Below are 19,878 nucleotides of genomic sequence, written 5' to 3' on the forward strand. Positions count from 1 at the left end.
GATTGTATCAACCATTTCCAATACCAGACCGACCGTGGGATGCAGTTAGCATGGATTTTGTTTTGGGATTACCAAAAAACAAAAGAGGGAATGATTCCATTTACGTTGTAGTAGATAGATTTTCCAAGATGGCAAATTTCATTGCTTGTAAGAAGACTAGTGATGCAACACATATAGCTAATCTATTTTTTTCAGAAATTGTAAGATTACATGGATTGCCTGTAAGTATTGTGTCTGATTGAGATACAAAGTTTGTAAGACATTTTTGGAGAACTCTTTGGAAGAAACTAGGAGCTAACCTCAGTTTTAGTTCAACATACCATCCTCAAACAGATGGACAGACTGAAGTAGTAAACAGGAGCTTGGGAAACATATTGAGAAGTTTAGTGTATCAAAATCCTAAGCAGTGGGATTTAGCACTAGCTCAAGCTAAATTTGCTTATAATGATACTCCAAACTGAAGTACTGGAATGAGTCCATTTCAAATTGTTTTTGGAATGAATCCAAGAGGTGTGTATGAGCTCAAAAATTTGAGTAACAGGAGACAAGAAGTACAAAAGCTGAAGAGTTTGCAGAGCAGATGCAGAGACTACAAGAAGATGTCAAAGGCAGATTGCAGGAAAGTAGCAACAAATACAAAGAGAGGGTAGATATGAAAAGAAGAGAGAAAGAATTCCAAGTGGGAGATTTAGTGATGGTATATTTGAGAAAAGAAAGATTCCCTGCTAAAACTTACAATAAACTGAAAATGAAAAAGATAGGACCATGTAGAATTAAAAGAAAGTTTTCAAGTAATGCTTATGAAATTGAATTGCTAGAAGCGATTGGAATATCACCTATATTCAATGTTGCAAATTTGTATCCATGCAAGGAGACATAGACAGAGCTACAAGAGGAGACTACAGAAGATGAAGTTCAAACCTTGAACTAGGAAGAACAAATGCCAAAGACAGCTAAGAAAGAAGTGGAAGTTGTTTTGGAGAAAAGAGTATCCAAAAGAACGAGAGGACAAACTTATTTCCAATATTTAGTCAAATGGAAAGGACACCTACTGGAGGATGCTAGCTGGTTGACTACAACAAAATTATAGAAGTATGGAGTAAGTCCTGAAAGTTTGAAGGATGATTCTTTTCTTCCTCGGGAGTTTGATGCAGGAGAATCTCGACTTAGCAAACAATGTTCACATGTTGTGGCTAAACAAGTTGAATTTCATTGACTTGACTGGTCAAAAGTCAGTTTTACTGAGAGGGTTGGATCTCTCAAGAAATGAGTTGTATTTCATTATTGTAATAGTTAGAAATTCTCTTATTTTAGGTTCAAAGATAAGTTGTTAGCATAGGTGTGTGGTAGAGCTAGGAATTAGAGATTTGCTATTAGATTGATTAAAAATAGAGATTGAATTGTTAAGCATAGTTAGAGTAATCTTCGATTGATAAAAGGAAGGGAAAAATGTAATAAGAGGGAGAGGATTGAGTGGAGTGAGAGAAATAATTAGTGTGTGCGGATTCTGCTGAAATAGGGGTCCTTTTATATGTTGTAATCGGGCCAAGGCCGAGACTCTGTAACTATTTTTATTGTGAATAAATGATGTTGTGTGTGTGATTAATTATCAATCCAGCAGAAATCCTTGTTATGCTTTCAAATTCTTTGTATTCGGGGTAGAGTGATTATTCCTTTGTTTTTTTTATGTTTCACATCTAAATCATAGGATTAATAGAAGAAAGAGGCCTTAAATATAAATAACATTAGTTGCTACCACTTTAAACCCCAGCCGTTGGATCACCGATATTAGATCGGTGAAGTTTATTTACATGGTTCTAATCTCGCAAGCAGAAATCCAGTTTACACTAAGAATTAGTGAAAAAACATAGAGCGGATCTGAAATCCGGACTTGAAATATTATAGATGGAGGCTTTTAACTTTATCGAGTCCATGGATCTCAATCGAATCGCAAGTGTGTTTAAGAGGAAGGCGGATCCCAAGTCTTCACGAGTTGTGATTAGCGATTGCTGACATATGGCATCGGAACATTTGAGTGGGGTGATAAGGTCTTAAGCCGGGGCAAGCAGCGATTGCTGATAGCGATCGACGCAATAAATCGCATTGGGACTTTTAAAAAAGGAAAGCATTACATCGGCGATTTGCAACTTGCGACTTGCGATGATGCGATTTAATCTGGACCATCGGTTCAGTTAGATCATGATCTCTGGTGAATCGCGAACATTTCTGTTTATAAAGCGCAAATGCATTATTTTGACCTTGTTCCAAAGGAATTCTGGTTATAAGAGAAAAGGTAGAGTTTTAAAGAAAAGGGAAACCATGGGATGATTGTTGGGGTTTCTTTAGCCATTGTTTCCGCCTACATCAATATTTGCAATAGCGTAGGGAAAGAAGTGCTTGTAGGGTTCCAAAGGAAAGAACTAGGAAGATGCCAAAGGCCCAATCTCAGGAGAAAGTTTGGTGAGGTATTGTGTAACAAGGTGGAGAATTGTTACTGCAGAGACGTGTTGCAACTCATGAATTAAAGTTGTTACGAGAATACCATAAGCATATGACCAGGAGGTCATAAATTTTTGTACCTTGGGAGTCTTATGCAGGAGCATTGACCCATCCTCTAAAAAATCAACAAAAATGAGTCCCGAAGGCATAGCTGTCAAGAGGCAGGGTAATATCTATTTTGTAAAGGATTAAAAGTGTGAAAAATCAAATTCATGAGGGATCGTAGGAATTCATTGAGAGCTTTGTGGAGAAGATCATGTTGAGAGCTTTGTGGAGAGGATCATCTTGAGAGCTTTGTGGAAAGGATCATGGACCAAAAGTGATTCATGACAATGTATTTTCCAATATAAATTGTAAACATGCGTGTGTATGAAAGGCGGTCAATTAAATGAATATTAGACCCACTGAGGCACCATGTAAAAGTATAGTGATTAAATTAATGAAATTTGATTTCTGCTTCATGTAATTCTATATGTGTGAATTGTGGGTTGATGTTTTGATGGCTTGATGCATTAATGCATTGAAACTATTTGATGGATTGACGTTGCATGTAGATCGTAGGGATCTTCAATTTGTAGCAGAAGTGAGGATGAGCTGAGTTTGTGGGCCCATAATCCACAGGTCCAAGATCGAGACAAGTAAACACTAAAAACAAAGAGATCCCAGAAATCATTTTCATCACAATGACTAGATCCTTTAATCAATTGGGTATATGGAATCAAAATGGAAAGGTCAAAGGTGGAAGACCTTGAATGGAGAGAGAGAGAGAGAGAGAGAGAGAGAGAGAGAGAGAGAGAGAGAGAGAGAGGAAAACCTCTCAATCTAACCATAGTGACATTTGCAAAGAGGGGATTTAAGGTCAAGGAATACTATTCTAAGTTTCCTTGATGGATACTTAGTTACAAATATTGCATATGGAGATTAGAGTCATAAAAGATACAACATATCATGGAGACTTCATAAAACCTTAACTCTACAACATTAACAAAATCGAAGAAAATAATCTCAATAAATTAGCACCATTCACCATAGCATCACTTTATCAATCCAAAGAAAGTCCATCCATGCAATTTTATCTTCCCCGAGACAATTTGCTAGCCAATGATCCATTGCACCCAAGAGAAAAAAAGAAGTTAGCATGCACTCCTTTATGATGTTCCTCTCCAAATCGACTTCCCTCTATTTATATGAGGGTAACCAAGTCAGTTTGAGATAAATTTAGACTAATATTCCTAAAATAATATTTTGAGAGTTTACAATTTAGGTATGTCACAAGACATAAAAAGCAGCGCTCTCAATGATAAAAACATAAGAATTAGCCTCTTTTTTCTCCACATATGTGAGTAAAAAGGCATCCAAGGGTGACCTCATCCAAAAGTGAAGAACTTTATCAACAAGGTGCAAAAAGTGAGTCACAAGTGTGCTCCTCACTCAAGGCCATCTCCCCATCAACAAGGTGTCCAATGGTCAAGCAAACCCTCCTCATCAAGATATCTCCATCAAACAAACCTACATCATCACTCTAGGCCTCATTATGACGATATAAGGCTAGGTCATGATGTCATCATCAAGAGAGGTACATCACCCCTTTCAAAGGGATCTCAACTCATCATCATCCATTAACTGGTCTAGGAATAGGGAAAATCCATCAAGAAGGTGTAATGCTAGCTTGGAGGCACCCAGTGGTCACTAGGGCGCATCATCTTTCCTCAAAACATCGTATCTTCTTTGGGCAACATTTCAGGATCTGAAGGGAAAGGAAAGGGTCATCACCAATTTCAAATTAATCCAAAGGTCAAAAATCTTCTTTGAGTGATCAACATCCTAGCTACAATGCCCTAAAAGTGTCATCAAGTGGGGCTAAAAATCCTCTCCGAAGTGCTTGAAAAGTCTCTATCAATCCCTCAAGGACAATTGTTGTACTTAGGAGAAAACATTTGTGACATACCCTCAAAATCAAGTGAGATCATCATCATAGGTAAAGATTGATTGATTGCTACTAGATCTAGGAAACTCTTTGCATTCATCATTCCAATTGTTTAGTAGATCCTGAGGCAGGATCTATGGGTCAGTAGTCCCTTTGATCTAAGCATAAATCAAACAAACAGGCATGGTGGTCGCAAAGGAACAATTGTTCCTCTCTTGCATGTGAAATGATTTTTGAAATCTAGGATATTTTGCCAATGTCTTTGAGGACATTGTTAAGGGCATGTACACAAGAAGGAGCCCAAAAGATATTATTTTATTGACTTTGACCTATCAATCCCATTGCTCTGCAAACTTGTGTTGCATTTATGATTACATGTACTACATTTGAAGGACTAACCTCATCAATTGCATCTTTAAACACTTCAAACATGAAGGTAGCAACCTTCAATTTTCCATTGCAATCAATTGCTCCTAGAAAGTAGGGCCCTATTGAAGATTTGACATAATATCCAACAATGGCCTTTGTTGAATGTCTATCCAACCATCCATGACCATTGAACACCCTAAAAGAAGCTAAAATTGTTTGAGGTGCCCCCATCAGCCCTTGCATTCTTGTTATCCCTTATCTAACAATGATGTCCTCTTGTTGTAACTCCTAGGTGTATATCTTGGCCTAGTAGCTACAATTTTTTTAACCATTTCTTTGTATTATGGTGAACAGGGGGCATTAAATGAAATTCCATTTGCCAAAAAAAATCAGCTACAACACCATCAACCTTATCCCTATGTGCCACATCGTATATTTTACGAATTTGTTCAACGGCAACATTAGCGGACCTCCTACTCTAACAAGTAGGACCCCCTCCCACAAAGAATCAACTCGGTCTAGATGACTTCAATTCACAGAATCTTGCTTATCATGGGGGGATTATACAACTTTAGGTACCTTAAAAGGATGGCCATTGCCTACATCAGTTTCACTAACACTTGAGAAACACGTGATGATTGGTTAACTCCATCCATTTTTCAATATCACATGTGCAACTCTTGACCCCTTCACCGGATAGGGACAAAAGATGATGCCACACCCTAGTGTAGTTTCCATTAAACTAATGGTAGCATAATGTGCACATACACTCTTCACAACCCCGATTATTCTTTTTCATTTTTTAGTAATTTTCTTCAGAAACTTTAAGAAGGGTTTATTGGGGTGTGTATTTTGTTGGATCTGGCTTTGGCTTGCAATTGGAGTTGGGGTAGAACTAGTGTCTTGTCCCCTAGGTAGTGGGCTCCCACTCTCCACAACTTCCTCGTTTAATACTGTTTAATTTGATGACAAATGTACATGTTAAAAATATAAACCAAAACCTGAAAAATAATAATGAAATCTGAAAAATTAGGACTGTAATGTAGAGATGATATCTGACTTATGATTTATTTATTTGAGAACTAGATAGGTGTGTTCATTTATGCAAGCCAAATGGATAATCATGATTCAGAAGTGTAAATAAAAATGTAATCTGACTTATAAATTATAATTATCAATTTATTTATACAAGCCAAGTAGATAAGTCATGATTCAGAAGTGTGATGATTGATCTCATTTATGATTAATAATTTATCTAATCTAGCATAACTCTGTCAAATGAGATGCATTGTCTAAAATTAAATGGTCTTAAAAATTCATAAGATCAAGATTCCAAAAAATTTAATATATTGCTTAGTTGCAATGATTCTGTTCAGTCCAGCATCTTAAATATGTATTTATTATTTATATTTATGAAACTTATAACCTATACCAGTGCCATTGTTACAACATTTATGCTAAGTCGCCAGACCGAGACAGTATCGTTGATTACATGATATATACTTTCAGTCATTCCCATGATAACCATGCTTTCCCTTTATGAATTTTTACGTGACCACAGCCACCACATGAAAATTCAAAACAGCATCTAAACAGGAAAAGTTAACAGAATAGATAATAAATATTAAACCCAGTAACTGTCTCCTAAATTCCGGCCATCTGCCTACACAGTGAACTGTATGATTCAGCTTAATCGTTTGAAAAGAATTAGTATTATTAATTAATAATTATGGATGAAAGTTGAAACCCTATAGTATTGGTCCCTGGATGATGCTCTTGCAAAATTTCCAGCAAAATATATTTACAATTTTATCCGGATGTCTCTTAGAAGACCCTTTGTTAATAGTTAGGTTTTAAAATTTATTAGGTTTCAGAGCACGAAGACTCTTAGGAATGGTCTAACACGTTTCTATTCTTAATCGAAATATGATAGGAAGAGTATTAGACTAAGGAAAACCTTCACTTTTCTTTTGTGTATATATAGTTGGTTCATTTTGCATAAAAGTCATTAAACTGGAGATCGATCATTTTGCAGACAAATTTCTTGTGCAGACCAAATATGAATCTCTGATAAAATCCGAAAGTACGAAATTCCAAAAAACAAAACCTTCAAATGAGAACGAATAAATAAAAAATAATGGGCATTGGGACCACTGATTGACACCATTATTTGCCAAAAAAAGCACCTAGAAGCATCAAAGCTTAATATTATTACAATAGAAGGCTACATACTATATTGTAGAAAATTTCTCCTCTAATATTCATTGTTCAACTGTAGGAAAAGATTCAAAGGACTAAAAGAGATGCGAGTAAAACCTAACAGCAGAGTTTAGTTGTTATTGGACAGGCTTACCTGTAGATTGCTGATCTCAGAAAATCTAAAGATGCCTAATGTTAGAGATTGAAAGCTGTTCCTTTTGCAGTGCAAGATGTTTCTCATTGGTTGCTACTAAAAAATCTAGATTCTAATGGCTGCTCATGGTGATGCTTAGGGTGCTGCTCAAGCCATCTCTCTCACACTCACCTCGAATCACCTCATTCACTGTCACAGCCACCTCTGCACTCACAGCTCAAGCCACCTCTCTCACACTCAGCACTTCTCACTATGATAGCACTGCTCACTCACATGATCTGACTCAAAACAAAAGCGAAACAAAATGAGTATGTAGTCATTGTAGGGTTTTAAGTTTTAACAAGAGAGTTTCAAGGCATTTGGTGCCAAAATCCAAGAGAAAGCATACTAGTTCTGTGGCCCACGAGCTTGGGAATGCATGGGTGCTCCCATGCTTGACAAGGAGTGTGTGGGAGCTCCCTAACAAAAGGGATCTTGTACAAGCCCGCAATCAAGGAAATTTGATAAAACCTGCTCCTAAGCTCCTGAATTCAGTGCCCAGATGCTCCAAGTTCTTACCATGCTCCCAGAAATGCTCCCACCAGATTTGCAATGTTTTGTACCTGTTCCCAAGCTTCCTGGAATGTTGTAATGTTGGGAACGAGTTTCCTAGAGGCTAGGAGTGGTTCCTGTGTAACCAGGATTTTTTCAAAATCTTAAACTAAGTTTTGGGTCTCCCTTACTCTTGTTTCAGGTAGCTCGTTTCTTTTTATGTCCTCTACTCAATAGTCAAAATTCAGTGGCCAATTCATGACTTGTGTTATAATTGGACAAAATCCCATTTTGTTAGTAGAACCTTGTAAAGGATAATGACAGGGATCCGCACCCTATTCATTCAAATTTTTTCTAATGTTTCCTTTCAAAAGGCTTCCACTGTTTGGCCTTCCCCTTCTACTTTGGACATTTCCTGACATAATGTCCCAACCAGTGACACCTAAACCATTTCATCATAGTCAAATCCTTCTCTTTCAGGACTTGACTATTCCATCTCACCCTTCTTGTATTCTTTCTTGCTTCCTTTCTTCATATTCCCAACAAAGGCTACTTCCTCTTGTTGAGTCAAATAAGACTCCAACCTAATCTGTTCATGCACAAGGTCATCCCAAAGCTTCATAAAGGTAGGAAACTTCGCATTAGCATAACCACCTTGGAAAAAAGGCCTCCAAGAAGAAACAAGTCCATTCAAAATAATGGAAACCATCTCCTATTCTTCCACCGCTATCCCTATGGTAGCCAATTGATCTCTCAACTTTGTAACCTTGGCCAATGTTATTAGAACTAGACCGTTCATCAAACCGGTTGAGCCCAAAAATGTGAACTGGACCAGAACTGGAAAAAATCGAACCAAAAAAATACATAAAATATTCAAATTTTAAAAGGAAAAAAAAAAATTAAAAAAAAAAAAAATATAAATATATATATATATATATATATATATATATATATATATATATATATATATGAATCCAAACCATTTATGCACAAATATGTAGAATTGTGCATATAAAAAAATAGCACTTAGTGCAATACATCTCTGAACCAAAATACATTAAGAAATAGGCTCTAAATGGCCTCTAGAGTCCAAAATAAGCACAGTAGTAAACTAAAATACTAGTACTAATGACTATAATCATAATCATAATCATCCTCCTCTTCCTCGGCCTTCGAATGAGTAGACTCTACAGTGCGATTCAAACTTGACTCCCCTAGACCTGAAGTTAGTGATACCCCCCCTATGGAGGTGGATCTGAGTCTATTCAGGACAGGTCAAATGTTGATGCCTCACTCTCCACAACCCACTTTGATGATGGATCAAGGCCACCCAAAACTATGTTGCTTGATTTAGGGTCTTGTTCAGTGATTGGTTGTACCTCGACCTAAGGTTGTACTAAACATAAACCATGTCATTCAACCGATTTTGCTCCAAATGGTTCCTCTTCTTGGTGTGTATACACTAAAAAACACTCCAATTCCATTCACACCCCAAAGCATTGCATGTCTAGCTCAATATTGAATTGCAAATCTTTGCAAATCAAGCATTGGCTATGAAATGGTTGCTGCCAATATGCTGCTTCAAAGCCCTAGAAATTCTTAATTTATAGAAAAAAAACAGCATTTTTGTAGAGAAAAATACAAGAAAACTATATGCTTTGACATACCTTGAGAAGCCTTCCAAATGTTGACAAGAAGAGAAACTTCAAACAGCTGAAAAAAGCTCTCTAACAACCCACAAGAATCTGAAAATTACCCCTTCAATCACATCCAAAAATAGCTCAAATATAACCCAAGGTCTTTGGGGAAAACCCCTTGAAGCAGCGCCAAAACTCCTTAACAAACTCAACCCCAAAGCTATCCAACTCAGCCCTTCAAGCCATCTCTCCATATCTGCCCAAACCTCCTCAAAACAGCCCTGCAAATATCTCTCAAACCCACTTAGGAAACTCAACTCAAGAACTTTAAAATGAATAGTGTCAGTGTCAGTGAAATAGAGGGGCAGTGCCTCTAAATATGTTTTAGGGGGGCTAGGGTTGCTTTGGAGGTGGGCCACCCCACAAGAAATATTTACTTTTTAAAAAATGAACTTTTTGGGTCACGAGTTGTGTCATATGGCATTGTAAGAACCAGCCAATTCGGTATCGAAGCAGCCTTTTCCGGTCCTTGACCACGGTTCGGACCATTTTTTGCCTAAAATCAATCGGACTGACTAGTTCAATCTAGTCTGGTCTGGTTCTGATAACACTGCCAAAGACCCATCTTTAAACTTAGGAGCATAATTTCTTGGACCTAGATGTCTTTCTGGTAAAGGATTTCTTTCTTGTCTAGGGTTGACTTCCTTTTCTCTTGGTGAAGGATGTCTTAACATTTTTAATTCCTTGGGAAATATAATTTGTAAACATTCAAAACATTTTGCATGTTGTCTTGAATTCACATCATCTTGCTTTAACTTGAACCTTTCATAATTCTTTGGGTGACAAGGAGTGTTGGAAGTTGAGCATGTCGTAGTAGAGGTAATTGCAACACAATGTTTGCACGCAGATTTTTAGTTTGTGTTGTGCTATATGTTCTTGTAAAGATGATCCTGAAGTACTAGAATATTGTGAAGATTTAGATCTGGTGTATACCACAAATGGATGTAAATTTTTATCATGAGCACTTTGCAATCTCTGTAATTTAAGAATGAGACCTTTGGAAGAGTTGCAGATAGCAAGTTGTTGAGGTTGGGATAGAGGAAGATGTTTATGGCTCAGAGGTTGATGATGGGTGTTCCATTCATCTAGAATAGTGAGAGTTGAAAACCCAAGTACTACTAGAGTTACATTGCCAGGGCCAACCAACACTCCTTCATTGGTTGCAGAGTTTAACAAATTGGGATCAATAGTAGGGAGGGTTGTCCTGACGAAATAGAGGCAAACAGTAGCATGGAGTTGTGCTATAAAACCAGAAAAACATGTCAAAACCAGAAAAAATAACATAAGCTTGAAAGAGTTCATTGATATGAGGATTTGTTAATGACACTTGGTATCTAGGAACTACAGATGACCAAACAAGGCCATTGTGAAGAGATGCTTGGAATCCACCTAATAAGTCATCTTTGAATTTGTTATGATAAGAGTCAATAAGACAAGTTTGACATGAAACATTTAGGCCAGGTCTAACAAGTGGATTGATACCAAACTATATTAATCACAGATGTATATATGGGTATCCTTCCTAAATACCCCATTCAATGTCTGATCTATTTAGCAGAGGGATTTCATATACGGACTGAGAAAGGTCGATTAGAACATTAATAGACGTATAAAGTATAAGCGTAGATGCACAAATTTTGAACATAGGAGGAATTACAGCACAAGATTATGAAGTTGATGTCAATTGGGAACTTCCAATGAGTACCCACTCTACATACTTTTCAGTAGCCCCACATCGAAAAAATTGAAAATACATGAAAAAACATGTTTCTTGGGAACTTCCAACGAGTACCCACTCTGCATACTCATGAGTATATAGCACATTGAAAGAAACATGTTTTTTCATGTATTTTCAATTTTTTCGGTGAGGGCCTATGTTGATTTTTGGTAGCTTGGGAGGTACTTCAAGCCCTAGGGTTCAAGGTTTTGAAGTTGGAGCGCCACAATAGGGCATTGTGGGCTTGGAACCCAAGGTGTGGGCTTTGCACCCAAGCTTTTGGGTGTGAATCTATGAGGCCCACTAGACATGTGATGGATGGAGATGATAGAGGATGACGAGACGAATCCAATGCATTGAGAATCATCGAATTCCAAGTTGTCTATGTGAAGATATGAATTTTTTAAGTTTAAGGATGGGTTTTTGGCACATAAGTCATGTAGGCTTGAGAGTGAATGTGCCAAAAGACATGTTGTTTGGGAGCCCTTATGTTTGGTATAAATATAAGGTGTTGGAGTTCATTTTTACTCATCCAAGTGCATCTAATCATAGAAAATATATCTCTGAGGCAGCCGAGTTAGAAAGAAGGCAGATTGAGCTTGTTTGAGACTAGTTGTGTGGGTTTATTTGTCTCTTACAGGGCCGAGATTCTACAGGAGGAAGCCGCAGGCTGGAGGGCAGGTTTGTTGATGTTTTATGTTCTGTTTTGGGTGGGTGTCTCTCCTAGAAGAAGGCCGCAGCCCTGGCTGTAGCTTTCACATAGACCGTAGGCCTGTTTTAACTTGGAAAGGAGGGCTGTAAGGCTCGTAGAAGCTACAGGTGGGGCCGCAGATTAGAACAGGGACTTAGGAGCTGTTTGGAGGTAGGTTTACTAGCCCAGAATTGCAGCAGAGGAGTCTTGGAGGGAGGCCGCAGTCAAACAAATGTTAGATGGGCATGAAGAAAGGGTTGTAGCAGCATTTAGGCAAGCCCTAACAAGTGATCGAAGTTGCGGAAAAGACCTCAGCCCTTAAGGATTGCAGAGGTATGTAATTGTTGATATATTCATGTTCAATTGGATGCTAGAGGATAGACTGTCCAAGTTTGGACAGAATTGGTAGCCTGTAGTAGCCAAAGAGGAAGCGCTGACGTGGAGGTTAGAAGCCCTAACCAGTGGGAAGTTTCAACAGTGAGTTTTTTGTATTGGGCACTTGGTGGTTGGTGGAGGGAAATAAGGAGTGTCCAAGTGTAGCCCTTGATTAGTTGTCACAAAGGGAACTTGGCAGCTAAAGGTGGGTGATGTTTAGAGCCTATGAATAGCTCTTTGAAGGATGAAAGAAGCTATTAGAAAAGGCAGTTTGGTGCTCAAGGATTGGCCAACCTAGAGAAGTAGATTGGATGAGCCAAAGTTCATTGTAGCAGAAGTGTCTTGCAGCAGTGATAGCAGGCAGCCCTCCTGGAGACTCTATGTGTTGTTCCTTGATGGAATAAGGAGCAGCTAGTGAGCAGATTGGGAGTCGAAGGACCAGCAGGTTATAGGGTATGACTAAGCAGCTGTGAAGTGCACTACATCAGGTAGACCGTAAAATTATCTATATTTGTATTCTTGTACTTGTGGATATTTGAGGGCCATTATCCCTTGTGCGGGAGCCCTAAACTGTTGTATTATATGTTGATAATATAACGAAGATTGGATTGTTGTATGTACTTGTGTAAAAAGTTGCATATATTTTGTGCACTAGTAGATTTACTGTTGTATATTATTCCATTGAGCAAAGTAGCTTTGTTGTGATTCTTGGTTTGGTAGCGTCATAGATTTAAGATTCTATCCTAGACACCAAGGTCGTGGAAAAACAACAACATACTCAAAATTATGCAGAAAGAAACATGCTTTTCATGTATTTTCAATTTTTTTTCAATGTGGATCTACTCAAAAGTATGCAGAGTGGGTATTTGTTGGATGTAGAATTATCCAGTGAGTGCCTATACTTGACATTTGAGTAAAACCAAAAAGGAGATAAGCTGAAAATATGATTTAGAAAATATACGTTTATTTTCCTTTAAAAATTCACAACATTTATTTTATTATTTTATAGTTTTTCTTAAGAGACCCATTTTAGATGTCAAAATTCCCCTAATGCATAGTCTTATACCTGGGCTATATAAGGCTATCATTCATGAGTGCCTTTGTGGGGGAAACGCTTTGTGCTTGAGTTACCCCTTCATCAACACTGTGTCTTTCCATGCGTTACTTAGCCTGTTACTTTTCTTTAATGAACTTGTTTTGCAGGCTTCATTTCTTTTCTTTTGAATCCCCTTTTTAGTATGGAGAGTTCATTGCTCATAGGGGTTGGTATGTTCTTTAAGTCCCTTTTATTTTGATAATCATGATCATAGTCACTGGTCTAACCAGCCGGTTAGCAGGCCCACTGGTTGGAACCGGAGCAAAAACCTGGTTTAGGAGGTTATATGGCGAGAAATGGGCCCTCACTGGTCCTAACCGGGGTTTATGATGGAACCGGCCGGTTTGTGGTCAAACCGGTAGGTTAGGCTCTAAACCGGCCGGTTACCTGCCATGCTCACAGAGGACCCACACAGCTGCTTATCCAAGGTGGTTTAGGGTTTTTGGAGGGAAAGTAAGGGTCCTTTCCCTCCAAAAACACCCTCTCCAAGCCTTTAAGTGGCCCTTCTTCCTCTCATTTGTCTCACACATCTCATTTGGAGTGTTTGTGAGTTTGCTTGGGAGCTTGGAGAGTGTTGAGTTTTTGCTAGAGTAGTGGAACAACATAGTTTAAGCTAAGTAGTAGTTATCATGCCTCAAAATGCTAGAGATACAACATGGGCTCATTGTGATATGATTGATGGAAAAATGATCTGCAAATATTGCCAAAACTCCATTGAAGGAGGGAGTATTAACAGGTTCAAGCAACACTTGGCTGGGATAGGAGGCCATGTAAAGCCATGTGGAGCACCAAATGAAATAATAGGGCATATTAGGGCAGAATACCTTCAGAAGTTTTAGACTCAAGTCACTGAACCAATAGAGAAGTTTGTGACTACAAAGTTTGGGAGTCGAGACTCAACCAATTGAGTTTGATCATGATGACTCATGAGAAGTTTCGAGTGATAATGTTGATCATTATTATCATATATGTAGACTTGAGTCTTGTAGTAGGCCACTGGCCCCATAGTTTGTAGGCTTTGTTTTTGCACTCTAGAGGCCATTTAGAGCCTCATTGCTTATGTATTTTGTCGATGATATGGATTGCACTCGGTGCCATTTTGATATATTCACCATTACATGGTATATAAATAAGAAATCTTTGCATATTTTGTCTCTATTGGCTTGGAATCATGGTTTTAAATCTTAAAAATAGTTTTTCTCATTAAAAATTAATTATTTAATGTATTTTTCTAAAACTGGTTCGTTTAGACCTAACTAGTCCCGGTTCGACCGGTTCCGGTTAGTAACCCAGTTCATTAGGTGGACTGGTCTGATCAATGGTTTTTGTTTTTAAAACATTGATCATGATAGGCATGGGACTAAGGGTGAAGGCTTCATATAAGGGGGTAGGGCCCAAGCTAACTTTAGTTTTAGCTATGATTCGTCTCTTTCCTTTATTTTGCATTTTAACATTTGACACATCCTCTTTTATTCTTGAGGGGGTGGAGCTCAAGCTAAAGTTGGATTTTAGCTATGATTCATCCCTTGCTTTTATTTTGCATTTTAACATTTGGCACGTGTTCTTTATTCTTTCTTGTGGCATTGTCAACCTCAAGGCATTTCCAAGCCCCTTATTCTTATAGGATGAGACAAATAAGGAACTAGTATGATTAATTAAAAAGTAACCAACTCAAAATCAAGGAAATGGAGAGAAGAAAAAATGGAAAGTGTTAAGAATAGAAGGATGTGGACATGTTATATCTATCTAGGCCTCCAATTTGTGCCCCTCCTAGACAAGGAAAGAAAATTACTAGGGTGGTTACACTTGACTAGAAGGAATTGGTGACCACCAAGGTGAAATAAGGCAACAAGCATAACTTCCAAGCATCATGATTCATTATATGATTTCAATCGATGGTCCTTACTTAAATGCTTAATATATTAAATGTAAACAATTTGTATGAAACAATGGCTAATGTACTTCATGTGTATTGAACCACCATCATTGAATGAGTATGTTGATCAAGCGAGTGAGTTGATCATGATATATATAAGAGGCATCTCAAAGGCTACCCTATATGGAGAATGTTAGTCATCATCTCTACAATGTGGATTATGGAAGAATGATCTCCTCTAGTCACGCCTAGGTGAGAAGGGGTTAAAATATGTGCTATGAAGAAGTGAAGAATATGTATGGTTGATGGCTATAAATCTACATCATAGGAGAATCTTTCTTTCCTTTGGTTACCAATGTATATGGATGGGTAACAAAAAGCAATGTGCCCTGTTGCCACAAAATCTAGCAGGCTTTGGAGAGGGAAACCCCACAAGGTATAAACTAGACCAAGAAGCAACAATGGGGTAGTGGCCCATTATCACCATAACGAAAACCCCTTGCCCTTTACAGATTTTCATCGATGGGAGGAGTCCCGGTATGAGGGAGATCACTAAGAATAGATATTCTTGGGTTAAGGTATGAAATGATCTCACTAGGAATTCTTCAAGAAAGACATCGTTTATGCTCAAAGCTTCACAAAGAAGAAATTTGCTTTCTACAAAGAAGGCCTAGAGATAAGGGCACAAAACCTAGGGTTTGATAAATTTGATGAGTGTTGGAGTAACTCAAGGTCAAGGCTAGCAGAAAAGGTTTCTTGCAATGTATATTATCAATGCCAAGGCTCGTGAAACCTTCAATGAAGCCCTTAAGTTGAAGAAAGGAGAAATAGGGTTTCTCTCTTAGGCAAACAACTAGGGCAAGGAAATTTATGAATGAAATTGAAGTGGATGCCCACCAAAATGATAGATTTAGTGGCAAATATTACCCTCTTGATGCTTAGGTTCTCCAACCACCAAAATTCCTCTTGCCTAAGGATTCACATCAAGCCCTCGTTTCCTAGCTTAGCCTTGAAAGGGCCAAATTACAAGAGGGAGAAAATGGATAAAATTATGATGTGATCACCAACCAAATGGACCAGTCCCTTGTTCCTTGGGAGTATGGAGTCCTCAATGTGTTAGATCAACCAAAGAGCTTCTAAGGAGCCTAAAATTTTGATGCCCTAGCAAGCAAAATTCCAACAATTACCTATGCAATGGAAGATGGATTTTTCATGGGAGAGATACCAATAGTTCACCACTATGGACATTCATTTACACATTATTTATGAGTAATGCATGCGATACATCATCTAGATTAGCATTCAATAGATATTCAACAACTTAGGGCACAATTGCAATTACTTGAATCAACAAAATTCCATACATTAGACATGTCAAAGATAAATTTTCAACATCTAGATACACTTACAAGACAACATGCAAAGAATCCATTCCATAGCTCCAAATATAGACAAATCAACTCTAAATGTCAAAGTGCATCAAGATTAGTCCAAGCCCTCCACAACATAAAAGTGCGAATTGCTCAAGAGGGTTGAAATTCCAAGTGATGAAGTGATGAGAGATCACAAATGAATGATCTCCAATATATATGTGTGCTACTAATGTCTAATTATGCCTAGAAGCCCCTCAAACATTAAAATAATGGGCAAGAACTAATCAAGGTCACAAGCCAACCTCGAGCTAATGATAATAAATCTCCCAACAAGATGGTCGAAATGCTGACGTCAAATTGTAGTAAGCTCTTTTAGGGCTTGTGTTGAGCTCCTCTAGTGCCATGACAAGAGTAGAGGGCTCCTAAAATCAAGGTCTAGGGCTTGGCCTCTAGATCTCTCTGAAAATCAACCTATAGCCCCAAATATGGGTTTGGGGCACAAAACTAAGTCTCGTGGGTCTCCAAGTGATGAATAAGCCTAATTCTACTCCAACGTTGAGGACACTGATGATGGTGCTAGCCCTCCTATGTCTCAAAGCATGAGACGAACCTCATTTGGACCCTACATCAACTACTAAACCATGTGATCACTGCTAAGCCGAATGGGGGCATGTTGGTCTAGGTGCATCATCTCATGAATAATAAAGCAAATGCAGGAATGTTATGGGTGTTGAAGGTGCCCATGGATGTGAATGATGCTCTACCACTACTCGGAGTCCCATGGCTCTCAACGCATCACCTGTGGCTGTCAATATGTCCCTTTGGAGGACATAGACCTCAGTTAAGTTGTTTCGACCTATAGATGGAACCACCTACCAATTACACACAATATCCAGTGTTGTAACTTTCACCATTAGCTACATTAATCATTATTGCATCTAAGTGAACCTAGGTATGATGATGTGTGGGTGCCAAAGAACCAATGGTCAATTGAACTTGAAGAAGGGAGGGAATAAGGGCTTATAATGTAAGATGGAAAGTGGTAAGTATGGAATAGGGAGAGATGGGGCTACGCTATCTCAATCATGGTTTCCCAAGAAGTGCCCCTTCCTAAAGCCATGAGCCATAAGGGGAGGTCCCACTGGACTGGGATTAAAAATTAACCCTTATTTCTTCCAAGTTACCCCATAATCCATGTCAAAAAGCCCAAATACAAACAACCATAAGTGATTGAGAAATGAATAAAAGCCCGTCTTTAAACATGTGCTCTTGAGTCTTGATAGATGGTCGAGGAAACGTATGACTGAAGTAGGTGGCAGGGATATGAATGGCACGTCACATCGGCTACAAGGTGACTGTCAGGCACTATTGGTTGCCAACTAGAAAAGATGAATAGGAGAAAAATTTCTTCTAGGAGTCACCCACTGTTGGTGGGTAACTTGACCTACCACACTCAAAGGAAAGCACAAGGTAATAAAATATAAAACATTAGGGCATTCATTGAACAACCATTAGATAAACTAAACTGAATTTAACATTCAATATAGTTAAAATAAAATAAAATCTAAAAGTGATTCTACATTGCCAATAGGGTACAGTGAAGAGGATGGTGTGTCGGGCCATCCATTTCATTTCTGCAGAGGAATTAGCAGTCTCGGCCAGGTATACGTCCTCATAATGTGAGCCCTACAATATTTTGAGGAAAATAGTTTGTGGCTAGTGATTTGAGAGTAGAGGGCCCGTTGCCTCTGTTTTCTAGAATGATTGCTTACAATCAGCTTGCCCTGGCAAGGGTGTTGAACCCCTTGAAGGGTGGAAACACAGCATACGAAAAATGGCTCTTACGTACACAATCTCTAGCAATACAAAACTCACAACCAGCGAAGCTGGTGGCAGGGGCACTACGTCGTCAAGGTCACCCAAATCTTGAACATGGACTAGCCTGGGTGATGAGTGCCCTAACACCATCGTCCTCACCATTGGATCCCAACCCATTGACCAATTCTACAGCGTTTAGTTATAAATAAAGCATTAATCTATATTCACATGAATAAATGAAACATTGAATTTTTTTTTGTAAAAGTACCTTTGAAGTTAATTTGTAGTCTCTCTTGAGAGGCCAGAGCCCCTGACGGACATAGCGATCTGCAGCTGAAATATGACGAAGCGTGTCCAGCATGAGAGCTATGGCTAAGTCGGCAACGTCATCGGTAACCATGTCTGGAGTGTGAGCGACTGCGATGTTTCTTTGTCGACATTTCTTCAAATCCACTTTGTCGAGACCGACGCTGTTTGTGGCCACGATTTCCAAGCAGGGAAGGGCGTCAATCCCGATTTTGTCGTGGCACGCTACCCCTCGGATGGACTGCGCGTGTAGTGCCAAGAAATCCTCTCGGTTCTCCGCCTCCCACAGCTTATATATCGTGAATTTGTGGTCCAGAGATTCGATGAGATAAGGTAACATAGGATATGTCACCAGAACTCTTGCACCCTTCAATTCATCTGCCATGTCTGTTGTTCTGATTGAGTTTGAAGTTGTAACTCTGGCAGAGAAGAGTGGGGAATTCTTATTGTTTGGTGAAAAGGTTGGCTTTAAGTAACATCCTGCACAGTAGCCACCAGTTGCCAGACGTAACAGAAGTGTGGATATATTTAATTGAATTGAACGGATGTTGTCCATTGTTTTGTTTCTTACTAGAATCACCGATAATTCGGTCCGTGTTTCATGGCTCTTCAATATCGTGAATCCGTATGATTGACTGTTTCCTGCTGCAGTTGCCGTGCATGGATTCTTATGGGAGATGTTACAGTTATATGCGCTATTCCAAACCCTCACATGAGGCTCATTGGCTTCTTTTGAGTAATAAAACATTTTGGGAATAAAAGCTTGCAAATTAACATCGTAAAACCCCACTCCAGCCTACATGCCTTTGCCATGTTCTGCTTGTCTGGGATGATGAACCAGTAAAATTTTAGTGGCCTTCTCATGAACACACTTATTAATTCAAAACGCATTAACCAAAAAATTCTTTCATATAATTTAAAAAGAAATATTGTTTAATCATTCATCGGTTAAGAGTGTTACCGTTGATAATTTTTCAAGCAATCTGTGAACCTCTCATGATAGATCATTTTTAAGCAAAACTATAATTTTCAATTATACACCCTCACTTTAAAGAAAATTTATACATTTTAAATTAGACATGAATGCACGTGTTAGTTTCGACACAGATTTTAAACTGGTCTAGGAACATATTTTAACATTTTTAAGCAAAACTATAATTTTCAATTATGCACCCTCACTTTAAAGCAAATTTATACATTTTAAATTAGACATGAATGCACCTGTTAGTTTTGACACAGATTTTGAACTG

The 19,878-nt window shown here is 38.4% G+C and overlaps 1 pseudogene across 1 annotated transcript in view; it reads right to left on the reverse strand.

Moving 5' to 3' along the window:
• Window positions 1–19,376, reverse strand: part of LOC149209281 (hydroxyphenylpyruvate reductase pseudogene) — a 104,116-nt pseudogene extending 84,740 nt beyond the window's left edge. The window contains exon 1 of the transcript XR_016253082.1: window positions 18,591–19,376. The product of XR_016253082.1 is annotated as a hydroxyphenylpyruvate reductase pseudogene (transcript). The remainder of the gene's footprint in view (window positions 1–18,590) is intronic.
• Window positions 19,377–19,878: the final 502 nt, after the last annotated feature.

The sequence above is a fragment of the Pinus tabuliformis genome, chromosome 1_2, assembly GCF_031772625.1.
Source record: "Pinus tabuliformis cultivar Carrire ecotype Pingquan chromosome 1_2, CPIR1, whole genome shotgun sequence".
In the NCBI taxonomy this organism is placed as follows: Eukaryota; Viridiplantae; Streptophyta; class Pinopsida; order Pinales; family Pinaceae; genus Pinus; species Pinus tabuliformis.